This window comes from Botryllus schlosseri, chromosome 12 (assembly GCF_051294905.1).
Source record: "Botryllus schlosseri isolate E-star chromosome 12, Bs_hap1, whole genome shotgun sequence".
NCBI classification, from domain to species: domain Eukaryota; kingdom Metazoa; phylum Chordata; class Ascidiacea; order Stolidobranchia; family Styelidae; genus Botryllus; species Botryllus schlosseri.
Genome location: NC_137247.1, coordinates 26,564,499 through 26,577,895, shown reverse-complemented (window position 1 = coordinate 26,577,895; position 13,397 = coordinate 26,564,499). Strand labels below are relative to the sequence as shown.

General features: G+C 41.1%; 1 protein-coding gene across 2 annotated transcripts in view; it reads left to right on the top strand.

Moving 5' to 3' along the window:
* The window catches only part of LOC145452439 (uncharacterized), a 116,981-nt gene that overhangs the window by 6,272 nt on the left and 97,312 nt on the right, over positions 1-13,397 (top strand). The window lies entirely within an intron of this gene.

Below are 13,397 nucleotides of genomic sequence, written 5' to 3'. Positions count from 1 at the left end.
CACTTCCCCAATTATGAAGGAAACATAGCACTTACTGATATCACCATTAATTAAGACGTATACAAAATACTTCATCGCGTGTACGGCTCTAATGCACACGCACCTTGTGGATTCCGAAAGCTAAAAGCGTAGATGTAAGAATAGCCTTGCAAGTTCAATCGATAATTTCGCAATAGTGCAGACTGCCTATAGTGTCCATACATCTGATACAGGATTCCTTGCTCGAGTGACGATACTCACTTAGATATTGAAGCGATTCTGATCGCTCTATGTTTTTATTTGATGTAGCTGACCTCAAATCTTTGCTCATATATATACGCAAAACAAAATAATTTTCCAACAGGTAAGTAGTTTTCAACCCATAGTTATCTCGGTCGCGTAGCTATGTAGGCTATATCTAGACCAGACTGATCCATTCCAAGTCCTTATTCTACGTCTACTTGTAATGATAGGACAATACGCATAATACCAATGGTATACATTAGTACATAAAGACGAGTACAGGAACATACAGTCATACACACATATGAATGTGAATAAGTCAACCTCAGTTTCTCCAAGCTTTCATCTGAGTATAACTACAAAGATAGACGATTAGGTTGTTATCTAACTCCAACCTAAGTACATACTGATGAAGAAGTTAACGTACAAATGCTTATATGCCTTCAGAGTAAGGAATTGCGTCATCGTTAAAAGGGTTTGGTGGAGGACAAGATAATCGTTCTGCTATTTTGCGAAGTCAATTACCGTACCCAGCGCCCCAGGAAACTGTCACGAAAACTCCTACATTCCTACATAAGGGATCGGTATCCGGATGGCCAGTGGTGTTTCCTTTCCAGGAATTGCACGTTGCAGTAGTACCGGAATGTTTCAACTCTCACGGCATGCCGTGAGCGCCTGCCTTCCACTTATGACCCTCCCAAAAACCGCACACACAAAAAGAATATTACAACATGGGTTTCCCATATTTGGTGATGGAGCGTTTTCGCCGCGCACGCGATAAGAATGACATAAGGCAGAACATTAGCTGCAAACTCGATTTTGCAGTACTTTGTTAAGGCACGATTGCCGTCACAGATTTATTGCCCGTACTACACAGACTTGGCGCATAGCAGTATAAGTATTACTCCGGTCTACTGCACGAAACCTGCGAACTATATCAGTTTTTGTCCCATTTTCTAGAATACGATGGTGGCGTTACAAACTTACCAACAACGACAATCCGAGCAAAATCGCAGTATCACGTTCCACGATTACGGTATGACGTATTAAATTAATCTGTTTTACACACTCCGTGTGGTGATTTCTATGGAGGAAATCATTAATTAAAAATTTACATTTTGATCGAAATATGTTGGGCAGAACAAGTACTGCCTCGACCATGCAGGATCGTTACCCAGGCCGGATGGCTGGCACCATATGCCTTGTACGATTTAAACTTTAACCGAGGTGATATTGAGTCTCGCCATGTGTCCAAAAAGAACTAGTGGACCAAGGGAATTATCCTCACAACCAATTTATAGCAAGCAAGCAAACATTCATGTATCAATTCAGCCCATGACCGCAGAAACGAGTGCGACACTTTTACAAATAGTTTAACCAGGCCGATGAATGAAAATGCCGAGGTAAAGTGGACTCGCGTCACAATGGTCAATTCAAGTTAAGAGCCTTTATTTATTGGTAAACGGGCGTCCGGAAGTTAAAACCGAATTTAGAGAAATTACAGATCTTACGCGTAGAGGCAATTTACTGACTGAATACCCAGTATGTGCTTGTGCGCCAATACTTTTGCATTTTAACATTCAATATTACCACACGTGTACGTACAGCCTCATTGCGCGATGTTGTATCACTTTTGTCATTACGGAGTGCTTTATACCGGACGCAAATGACGATAGTAACTATCGCCTTTAATTCTGATCTATCGTATACGGTCAACCATAGACGGGAATGTCAAACTTGATTTAGCGTCGCGGGCCGGACCAAAACCTTGATCGTTTGAGCCGGGCCAGTCTAATCAAGCCTGATATCTACCTATAAAACTAGACATATGGTCATAAGTTCAATTTAAAGTCCATGCACACAGACGGATTACAGAAACACGGGCTCTATTCTAGCAATACGTTCCCGAGAACACATTTTCGAAGCAATCATACTATCGGGTTGTTGTTCTTTTCATGCTAGACGTTTTCCGAGTAATGACCTAAGATGTCCAATGTCAATATACGTCACTAGTAATCGATATTATGCCTTTCAATCATTCCGCGCTTGTGTGTTTATTGCGTTAACGAGACACCATCCACATTATCATTATTAATACAACAATTATGGTAGCTTAGGTAACATTTTGAAACTACTCCCAATTGCTCACCACCGATGAAAGGTTTCTTACGATGTATGTGTTCCCCTTCATTTGTGATACTTTCGAGATGCTCGTCATGTAGCTGGTTTTCTTTAGCGATAACGGTAAAGCTGAGGTCAATTGACGTATATTTCGTGGTGCAAAATTCGCGTGATTCAGGGGTTGTCGTAGTCAGCTCCTGCATCGAGTCGCCCTTCTCCGTTCGTCGTCATTCGATTGACATGATATTAGCTCGGTCGGGAAGAAAACCGGAGTGGTTGGTATATATACTTTTGCCGAAGTCCGCCATTGCGTCACCAACAATTTCCATGGGTGCAGGTTACCTGAAACGAACTGCTTAAACCATAAGACATGTCGCCATTTTAGATTTACATTGCTATATGTGAAAAGCACATTCTCGTGGGGACTATATCTGACCGTCAGTTCCAGGCGTGTCTGTTTAGTTCAGTTCTGTTGTGATTGGCGTCTGTTGCATGAATAAACTCCCACATTGTTGATTCGTCGTATTGGTATGTTCGATATTAAGACGGCAAAGTTACACGTATTTGTATGATATTTCCTTTTTAACCGAGCGCATAATGTTGCCGGCATGCCTCTGCACAAAATGTTACATTTTTAGGTTTGAAGGTTTGCTCGCAAGCGCCCACTCCAGTCGTCATTTCTGGATATGGCAAATCCACGTTTTAACATCCTAGGGCTTATAATACACCTGTTCCATATGGGTCGTACTACTCAATCCACCCGCTAATTTCCCATTTATGTGCAACATTTACACGTATATAGTGCAACACTTCAATATCTACACTCAGTGTTCCCATTACACCCCGTCATTCGTTACGGTCTTTACTTCACTTGTACCAAAAAGTGGGCTTTACCCATTGCCATTACACTCTACTCTTGGTCGAAAATGTGTTACTTACAGATAATTTTCACCTTTCACCCACAGATTCGCAGCGTACTCCACTGCAAACACGAGAACGATCGATCAATTCCAGTCCAGTCCACTCAGACAGTTCGATGACGAACTGTCGAACTTGAGCAAGCTCTTGGATTTTCAACATGCTTATCTAGAACTGGAGCCGGGACTACTGGCTTTTCAAAATTCGCAAGTGGAACTTCTCACATCTCAAATCTCGAAACCTTAACTAGAACTCGAACTGCTTGATTTTGAAAACTCGATACTAGACCTGGAACTGCTCGCTTTTTAAAATTCATAACTCGAATTAGAACTACTCACATTTTAAAACTCGCAACAAATACTCACTTTAAAAATGCACTAGAACTTCAACTACTCCCTGTTCAAAAACTCGCAACTAAAACTACTCAAAACGCGAAAATAGATGGAAAAACTAGTCACTATTCAAAATGCTCAATTAGAACTAGAACTACTGGATTGTAAAAAAACTCTGAAGAATAACTAGAACTAGAATCACTGACTTCCCAAAATAGAAGAATTACTACTTACGAAACTAGTATTCAGTTGGTAATCAACAAACTAGACACCAATGCAGGTGGGTTCGAATCCCGGTTTGGACCAGCTTCTATGTGTCGCGGGTATATCTTGGCTCCTCATCGCTGACCTCATTGCGTATTCGGTGTCGTGCGACAAGCCCAGACGGAGAAGGTGAAGTCAAGCTATGAAAATTGACGGCAACAGATACTGAAGAGGGCGCACGGAAGAGAGAGTGAAAGATAAGGAATGAATGCGAGACCGGAAGTCGCCATCGAAGCGCACTAGGGTTGTCCAAAATTTGGAAAATCTCACATATCCTCCGTTGCAATGTCTTATTCTATAGATTATTGATAAAAAACGACACTGAGCCTGAAAGAAACTCACAGGAAGGCCGGTAAGATTTCGTGCAAAGCGTTTGAAAGTAGCTGCCGAAGAATGGGCGTGCCACCGACCATAGAACGGCGAGAAGACTGTCAATCACGAAATCGCGGCTCTTGATTGGCTAGTCGGTTATGCTTCCATGACCACGACAGCAGCAGCTTGCTGTGTAGGTGACAGAGATGAGCATGGATTAGGATTAGGTTTTGAAAAAACAGGATTTCCGAAATTTTGTCGGATTGGGATTGGATTAGACATTTTTTTCAGAACGGATTGGGATTGGATTTACCTATTTTCTGGGAGATTGAAATGTCGTGTGGCGAATGGCGACAAACTTTATTCAGATCAGTTATTAATGTACTTATGGTTACCAAGTTATCTTGAATCAAGTGAATCGTTGGTTGTGAAAGAAAATTTTCGTATCGCTCCATTGCATAAATTAGTATTTTTTCTGAATTTCCAGTTGGAATCGGATTAGGATTGGACATGGACTTGAATATGAAAAAGTTATGGATTAGGTTTTGGATTTGGATTGGATTAGGACATAGAAATTTCAAATCTGCTCATCTCTGGTAGGTGATCAAGGAGTCTGCTACCGGCGGCGATTGTGAAAGCGCATTGTATGTATGTTGACAGATCATGATTTAGGATTGATTCAGGGTATGTTAAGGTACGAAATACATGATGAACAGACGACAGCTGCTTCACAAGAACGTCTAAAGCATGACCGCTTTATTGTGAAGGGAACCGTCGTAACCTATATGCCTTGTTTTCAACGAGAGAAAGCATAGGCGCTTATGCAAGTAGAGACGGATTCCAAGTTTCAGAAAGAATAAATCATTATTGAATACAAATATAAAGCTTAACAATGACACTATAATTTGTGTGATCTTATTGGGCTCAGGTTGTAGTACATAGTTGAAGTTTTGGAAGCTCTAAGGATCGGCTGAATCAGCGGGTTATGCTTGGCACTTGTCAGATGATTGCATCAAAATGTATTCACCTGCAAGTGTTGTCAAATTCCTTGATGAAGACGCAGAAAAGAGGTGTTAAAGTAAGCACATACTATGCTGAACATGATATGTCAAAGCCTTAATAATCGCGTAGAAAAGGGGTGTAAAGGTAGGCACAGGCAATGCTGCATAGTGCATAGCATCCAGCATAGTTTGTACATCATATGAAGCATAGTCTGTGCTTGCATTTAAACCTCGTTTCTGCGGCATCATTAGAGACTTTGAAAACACAAGTGAATTCAACTTGCTGTGAACATCTGATGAGTGCCAAGCCTAACCGTTTGATTCAGCCGATCCCTATAGCATTCAAAACTTCAAATATGTACTGCAACCTGAGCCCAATAAGATCACACAAATTATAGGGTCATTGTTAAGCTTTATCTTTGTATGCAATAATGATATAGCCTTTCTGAAACTAGGAATCCGTAGCTATTTGCATAAGAGCCTCTGCTTTCCCTCGTTGAAAATATGGCGTACAGGCTACGGCAGTTTCCTTCACAATAAAGTGATCATGCTTTAGACGTTTTTGTGAAACAGCAGTTGTTTGTTCATCATGTATTTCGTACCTCAACATACCCTGAATCAATCCTATATCATTATCTGTCAACCTACATCCAATGCGCTTTCAGAATCGCCGCCGGTAGCAGACTCCTTGATAACCTACACAGCCAGCTGCTGCTGTCGTGGTCATTGAAGCATAGCAGATTAGCTAATCAAGAGTCGTGGTGTCGTGATTGCTAGTCTTCTCGCCGTTCTATGGTCGGTGACACGCCCATTCTTCGGCAGCTACTTTCAAACGCTTTGCAAGAAATCTTAACGGCCTTCCTGTGAGCTTCTTTCAGGCTCAGTGTCGTTTTTTGTCAATAATCTATAGAATAAGCAATTACAACGGAGGATTCGTAAGATTTTCCAAATTATGGACAACCCTAAAGCGCACAATGTCAAAAATACCAATGAACGTTAAAACATTCATGTTCTGGACACAAATGACGGAATAGGCAATAAGTGCGAAAAACCGTAAAATAAAGCAAAAGCAAACTAGATTGGTACCTTCATATGGTCCACGGTAAGTCTCCTAGCCAGTCCGTGCGTCGCCAGCGGTCCGCCGTAGCCACGCAGGATAGCTGGAGACAGCTGGTCTTTTAAATCGGAGCCATGTTCCACTGGCTGCCGTTTCCAAATAAAAGTCGAAATGTCGTTGTTCACAGAAGCGATATTGGTGACTTGATCGACTTCTGGTTGGTCTTGTAAATATTCAACGTTATCGCAGGTTGTGGCTCCGATGATCCTCACACCACATGCAATCTGCCTCGCGGTCAAATTCGATCTGAGACCGAGTAAGAATGGAAATGAACAACTGAACTATTCTGGGCTTAGCTTTGCCTGAAATAAACGGTAACCTGTGAAGTTGTAACGCAGTGCATATCTACCTAAATTCGAATAGAAGTAGCAATCTACAAGTACAGAAGTCATTATGCTTAAAAACTGAACACTGTGAACGATTTTCGACCAGACAGCTGCGGCAGTAAATGTTGATACTCAAGTAGATGTAGTACAAGTAATGACCGACGTTTCTGCTCAAGCAATTACCAAGTCAGTAAAAGTTAAGTATTCAAAGCATGGAGCCTGGTTTGACTAAATAACAGAAACTGTCAAATAGAAGTGGAGGTACATGTAGTCTATAATCGTACCATCATTGCTAAGCACGGAAAAGTAGTAGTATCGTCGTAACTTTCTGCTAATTTACAAGCACAACCAGCAATATTCAAGTAAGTTGCTTGTGGTATTCGTGGTGTTTGTCGACTACAATGTCCATTTACACCAGACCGACATTCCATTACTCAGGGGCTGACAACATCTCCGGTCGGAGGCCGGATATGGGGAAATAAAGTACTTGGCGGACCGGATTACAAAATATATACATTAATCGCGTATTTATCTACCTATACAAGGAATAAGTCGTATTTAATTTAAAGCATAGATACCAAAACAGTATTCTATGAATTGTTCAACAATAGCTGTTTAAGTCAATCAGACATCTTTGGTCGGTCAAAGTTTTCAATGAGTTCTTTGAAATCTGACTGCATGTCGTATGTAGAAACCCTTGGTAACCACTGCACGTGACCATCAGTTATATTGTCTCGTTGATGTCAATGGTCGAACATATATGCAGACCCGAACAGAGCAAACACTTTCATGACCATCTTTCTCAGGTTGGCAAACTTGATTCATTCTGTGACTCATAAAATTTGTCAATACTTTTGAGATTAGAATTTCATTTCGTTATGGCCAGATAACTCGTCAACGAAGGCAATATGGAACGTTAAGCCTGGTAGCAGGTGACAGCCAATGTGCAGATATAAGATTTTGTGGCAATGAAACCAGGGTAATCCTTCCTTCAAGCATCTGAAAAACGAGAGTTTCTTAAATTAATTGATGATTTATTCGTCGCAAAATTGAATAAAGTGTTCCATCAAATGTTTTCAAGTTAATAATTACACGCTTTAACAGTTCATTTAATACTTAATAGTAGAATCATCTCCGAAGAAATTAAGCATTAGTTAGACTCGAAGTTTCCACTCATTGTCTATGGGGATGGCAAATTGAGACTGTTAACGGACCTATGCTAGTGACAAATACCGGCCAATCACAGCTACTACCTAGGCCCAAAGTTACCATCTAGGACAGAGGTCTCAAACTCAAATGTGCTCGCGGGCCATTTTTCCAGTTTTGACGGCGCCGCGGGCCGCTGAATTAATAGGGGTATTCTATGTCTTTCCAAGTAGGCCTTATTTGGTGGGAATGAATTGTCCCATTGAAAGTGAGCCGATCCAGCAGACTGGCAGCAATCACACATCGTCAGAATGTGATTTACTCTTGTATCAATTTAGACCTGGCACGAAAAGAATCATCACATTTATACCTATTTGAATAGAATTGTTGTTGTACTTGATATACATTAATTATAAGATATAGACACCATATGGGTGGACAATGTCTGATGCCATCATAAAAGCTATCGGGTTATAATTTTGCAGCTACTATGAATATTTTGAATTTAACAGATTGATAAAACAGACTGATCTGATATCAAAACATTTTTAGGTTGAGCATTGTAATTCCAATCCAGGATTCGGGTATACTTCTGATAAGCATATGACGGCATTCCGAATCACTCCGAGTCCACTCGAGTCATTTTCATTTTGCCATCGAGTTAGCCCGAGTCTGAGTAATTCTAAGAAAGCTCACGTCCGAGTCCAACTCACAAATTTCAGTCACGAATCGTCTAAGGGTCAGGTTTTGTCTTCATGAATTGGAAATGTGACGAAATAGTGAATCTTCCACTGCATGGTAGCGTTTGCATCTGATTTGATAGTGAAGTTTGATGAATACTTTCAGGCTTTCGGGGCAATTTAAGAGGGAATTTTCGCTTTATAACCTGAAAATATATATGTGACACTTATATATTGTCAAAATAATAAAAATCTAAAATGTCGTCGCGGGCCGCACAAAATGCTCTGGCGGGCCGCGTGTTTGAGACCTCTGATCTAGGATATGAAATACGCAAGCTGATGCTATCTTTTCTATTCTGAAAGACGGGGATTTATAGAAAAAGATCTAGGAGATATGATTCGAAGCCGATGTCGGTCGGCACTAAAGTACATTCATTCTTGCAGAGCAGATGCTTGGCCTGCATCAGTCTATTCAGAAGCCCTGGTAACTTCATTTGCTCCTAGTGTTCTCTTGTTTAAGTACGTCTAAAGAAAATGACGTCATACTGACCACACTACATTTGAGGACTCATCAAATGATCATTATGCATGCGATGCTGTTGCTGACATGACACATGAGATGACGACGGCATTGGAGACAGCTGTGAAAGTCACTCAGTCGAGAGATCATTACAGAGAACTACTGGTGCTGGTCTTTATTTTCCTTGGGGCTGTCCCTTTTCGAGGCATCCACTTTGAAACTCCCGGAGTCATGCACCGAGACCCATGGAGGGCGAAAGTGATCTAAACTTTCTAAGGTCCGGGTGTTTCGTTCACAGCTTAAACCAGTGGTTTCTTTCGTCGAGTCATTCTCGGGCCTCATGGCGGAAAAAGAGGAGCCCGGACAAACCTCCGACGACGGGAGTATTCATTGACGAAAATCACAAGTTCAAATAATTTGATCACAGAAATTTTACGAGTAAAATTAATCCTGAGTTAAAAATAGTAGATACAGATAAGGGATAAAGGTAATGGGATCTACGCTAGAAAATTATAACGCACCCTGTGAGGAATTGAGTACACTAGCAACGAAAATTTAAGTTCACTTCAGTGTGACAAACGGTCAATTTTAAACAGTTCAATTCACATTGACGAAGTAAAGCAGAGAGAGAGAGAGAGAGATATTTATTGATTTGTCCAACCGTAAAGAAAACATCATTGGCACATGAAACAACAATAAATGAATTTAACGGTATAGGACAGGGTGTGACCGATATGACTCTGGGTAGGGTCAACTAGTCTGATCACACCCTGCATTAACAAATACAGATATCGTGTCATAAATTTGGATGCATTGGTTGGGATCAATCAATTCAGCTCAGCATAAAAATAAAATACTGAAGAAACTAAAAAAATTGGTGTGAGACAAGCGGATCATTGGTAACGGGAGATGAGGTGACTGAATAATTCCTTTTTGAAGGAGTGGTATGGGAGGTCCCGTATTGATGAGGGTATAGCATTCCATATGACAGGACCGGCATAGTCGATCGATTTCTTTGTGAGGTTACTTGTGGGTCGATGAAAATAGATGTTACCTTGGGAAGAAACTCTGGTATTATGTGAGTGAACAGTTTGAGCAAGGGCGAAGAAATCATTAAACACAGGAGGCAATTCATTTGAAAAATATTGATGCATAAATTTAGCTACTTCAAATGTAAAAATATCGTCAAATTTTAGAATTTTGTATTTGCGGTAGTACTGGGGTAATCTTGTTCGTTTGGGCAAGCCAGCCATCAAACGCATGGCTCGGTTTTGCAGGGTACGAATTTTAGAACAATGTGAAGTACAAGCATTCCCCCATACAATTATGCCATACTGTAGATACGAGTAAAAAAGCGAAAAGTAAATTGTCCTAAGCACAGATCTAGGAACTATGTGCTTGAGTTTTGTCATTACACCTACACATCTAGAAAGCTGTGTTATGGTATGAGCAATATGCGGTTTCCATGACAATTTAGAGTCAATGATGATTCCAAGATATTTTGCTGAGTCACACAGTGAGATACAGTTATTATCTAGATTCACAGTAAGGTTATCAGAAGCAGTATTAAAGAGCATCATCACAGTTTTATCGGTATTTAAACTTAGTTTGTTAGCAGCAAGCCATTGAGAGACTTTTGTAAGTTCACTCTGCACAGAACTTTGTAGGTTGCTTATAGTATCGGATGAAAGAAAAAGATGGGTATCATCGGCAAACAGTGTAGTATAAAAGGAGGAACAGTTGATAATGTCATTGATGTAGATCAAAAATAGGGTCGGTCCTAAAACTGAGCCCTGAGGCACTCCACACTTTACATCCATTTCTACCGATTTTGACAGACCCAGGTTCACAAACTGCTTACGGTTTGCAAGGTAGTTCGTGAGCAGCGACTTGACAATCCCTCTAATTCCATAATGCTCTAGTTTTCGTAGCAGTATCTCGTGGTTCACAGTATCAAAAGCTTTCCGAAGATCAATAAAGATACTACAGCCAACTCTTTTATCTTTAATAATTTTGTAGTAATTTGTCACAATTGATAGGGTGGCATGGTTATTGTTATGACCCGATCTAAAGCCAAATTGGGATGGAGTGAATACCGATTGCATGGAAGGGGTTTTAATGTTCGATGTTCGAGCAGCCAACAGGGATCGCATAATAGCTAGAAAACTTTACCACATACGGAACCACCTTATTAGTCGATGAAATAAACCAAATAACATTGATGGAAATAGGGTTGGTTCCTGTGTGAGTGATATATGGGAAATCTAAGCTCCTCTATATGTGGATTTCTCATGTTTCAAGATGATTTGATTACAAAAACTCAACAAGTAAAACTCCCCCGAGTTCAAATTGATAGGTACAATGAGAAGATAGACTTATTGCAATCTACCTGGGATTGGTATAGTATAACCACGCAAATCCCGCTTGGAAATCCCGCTTGGTTTCGATGTGGGTCACATGTTTCTAACCCAGGGGTCTCCAACACGCGGCCCGCGGGCCGCATGCGGCCCGCGAGGTCCTATTTTGCGGCCCGCGACCTGATTTGAAAAAAATTCAGAAAAACGCTTAGTAATCATGTTGAAACGCTAAAATTGATTTCAGTTGAAACATAATGTTGTTGTTTTTCAATGTGAGCCATTCTATGTGCCCACTATCACTATTACTCACTAGTTGATACGGCTTCGGCATGGTAATATCATTCCATGGATGAAGAATTTGCTGGTACGAATGGGCATATTGCCTTGACGTGCAATGGCCCACCACTGCCAAGACCGAGAAGCCTGCAAAACGACTTCGGGCGCTCCAAAAGACCATGCTTTACGAAGAGATAGTTGTCTAGAAAGTAGGCCTACCGTGTACAGCTAACCCCAATATTGATTCTTCAATCCATGGGTGGCCAATCTGCAGCAGTAGAAGGAAAATTATGCGGCTGTCGACACTTGTAATAACAACCCTAAGTTTTCGCAGATACCCCCTGCATCAGCTGTATCTGGGAATCTGATCACATTGGCCGAGAAAGGATAAATATTTTATAGTAATATGTGAAACTATACTAATATTTATTGACGAAATTCACTCATGAACATGAAAATTTTTTCGCGCTTCGCGCGACTACAGATTGGTTCTCTGTGGCTCTTTACAACAAAACTACTAACGATTTGGTGCGCATAGTAAGCCGATATGTGCATATAGATTAGTTCGGAGTGTACCGGCAATGGACATGTACATGATAACGTGGGTATTTGGCCCCAGCTAGTTTATCACGACTAACCACCGGTATGCCGCCGCAGGCTACATGAGTACGCGAAATGCGGCCGTGAATTACAAAAATGTTGGCCACCCCCGTTTTAGCGGCTAAAGAGTGTTGTCATTGTCAGGTATCGTGTACAGCTCATAGTCCAAAATATAATGACATTGATGATCATGATACTTTTTGTTGTATTTGTGTTTGTTCAATAAAATATTAGTTCTTTTGTGGTGACTATAACCGTCGCCTATGTTAGAAAGCACAGCGTTGTAATAACGTAGAGTTATCAGACGTGGTTGTTGAACTGCGTTGCCTACTTTTATATCGATATTGATGTCATGCGGCCCGCGGCCTCCAGGAATTTGGAAAAGTGGCCCGCGACCTATTTTGAGTTGGCGACCCCTGTTCTAACCCATTCCATTTATCCATCCCACCTAACCACTTAAATTCCACTTGGATACCAAGTGGGCGTACTAGCTGGGATATCAACTCCAATGTTCGCATAAAATCAAGTTTTGATTTACGCCCAAACTTACAAAATTAATGTCACATACATATTACCCGCAAATCGACATTTTGACTTTCAAATACCTCGTAATAGCGATAAAACACCACGGGTAACTATGAGTTACAGCCTCTATAGCAGGGGCAGGCAAATTCTCCAGTCGGCGGGCCGGATATAAGAAAATTAGGTACTCGGCGGGCCGGATTGGTGAATCGATAGATTATTGGCCCATTTTATCCACATATACAAGGAGTAAATCGTATTTAATGAATGTATTTTAACGACAGCATTGTCACTTCAAAGCCATTTCTTGCCGATAATGACGAAGACAATGTGGATTTGAGAATAGCATTGTCATACAGGCGCCACCATGTGTGCTCCTCTCTGATCAATCAACGCACGGTGCAATAGTGGCGAGATAGCGTAGTGGTATAATCCATAGCTACATCACCATTGGGTGTGGGTTCGAGTCCGGCCGAGGTCGACTCCAGAAATACTACCTAAGTGTGGGATGTTTATCTAGGCGTCACAATACCAAACTCCAGTAAAATTTAACATTCCAGGCTGATTTTGGGGGGTTCCAGGACCACGATCAGATTGAAATTTACATTTTCGCAATCAGTACCGCGGTAGCCTTCGATTGATACCCGTCTTATCAAATTTCGCGCTCGGTAAGCCGGTCTAAA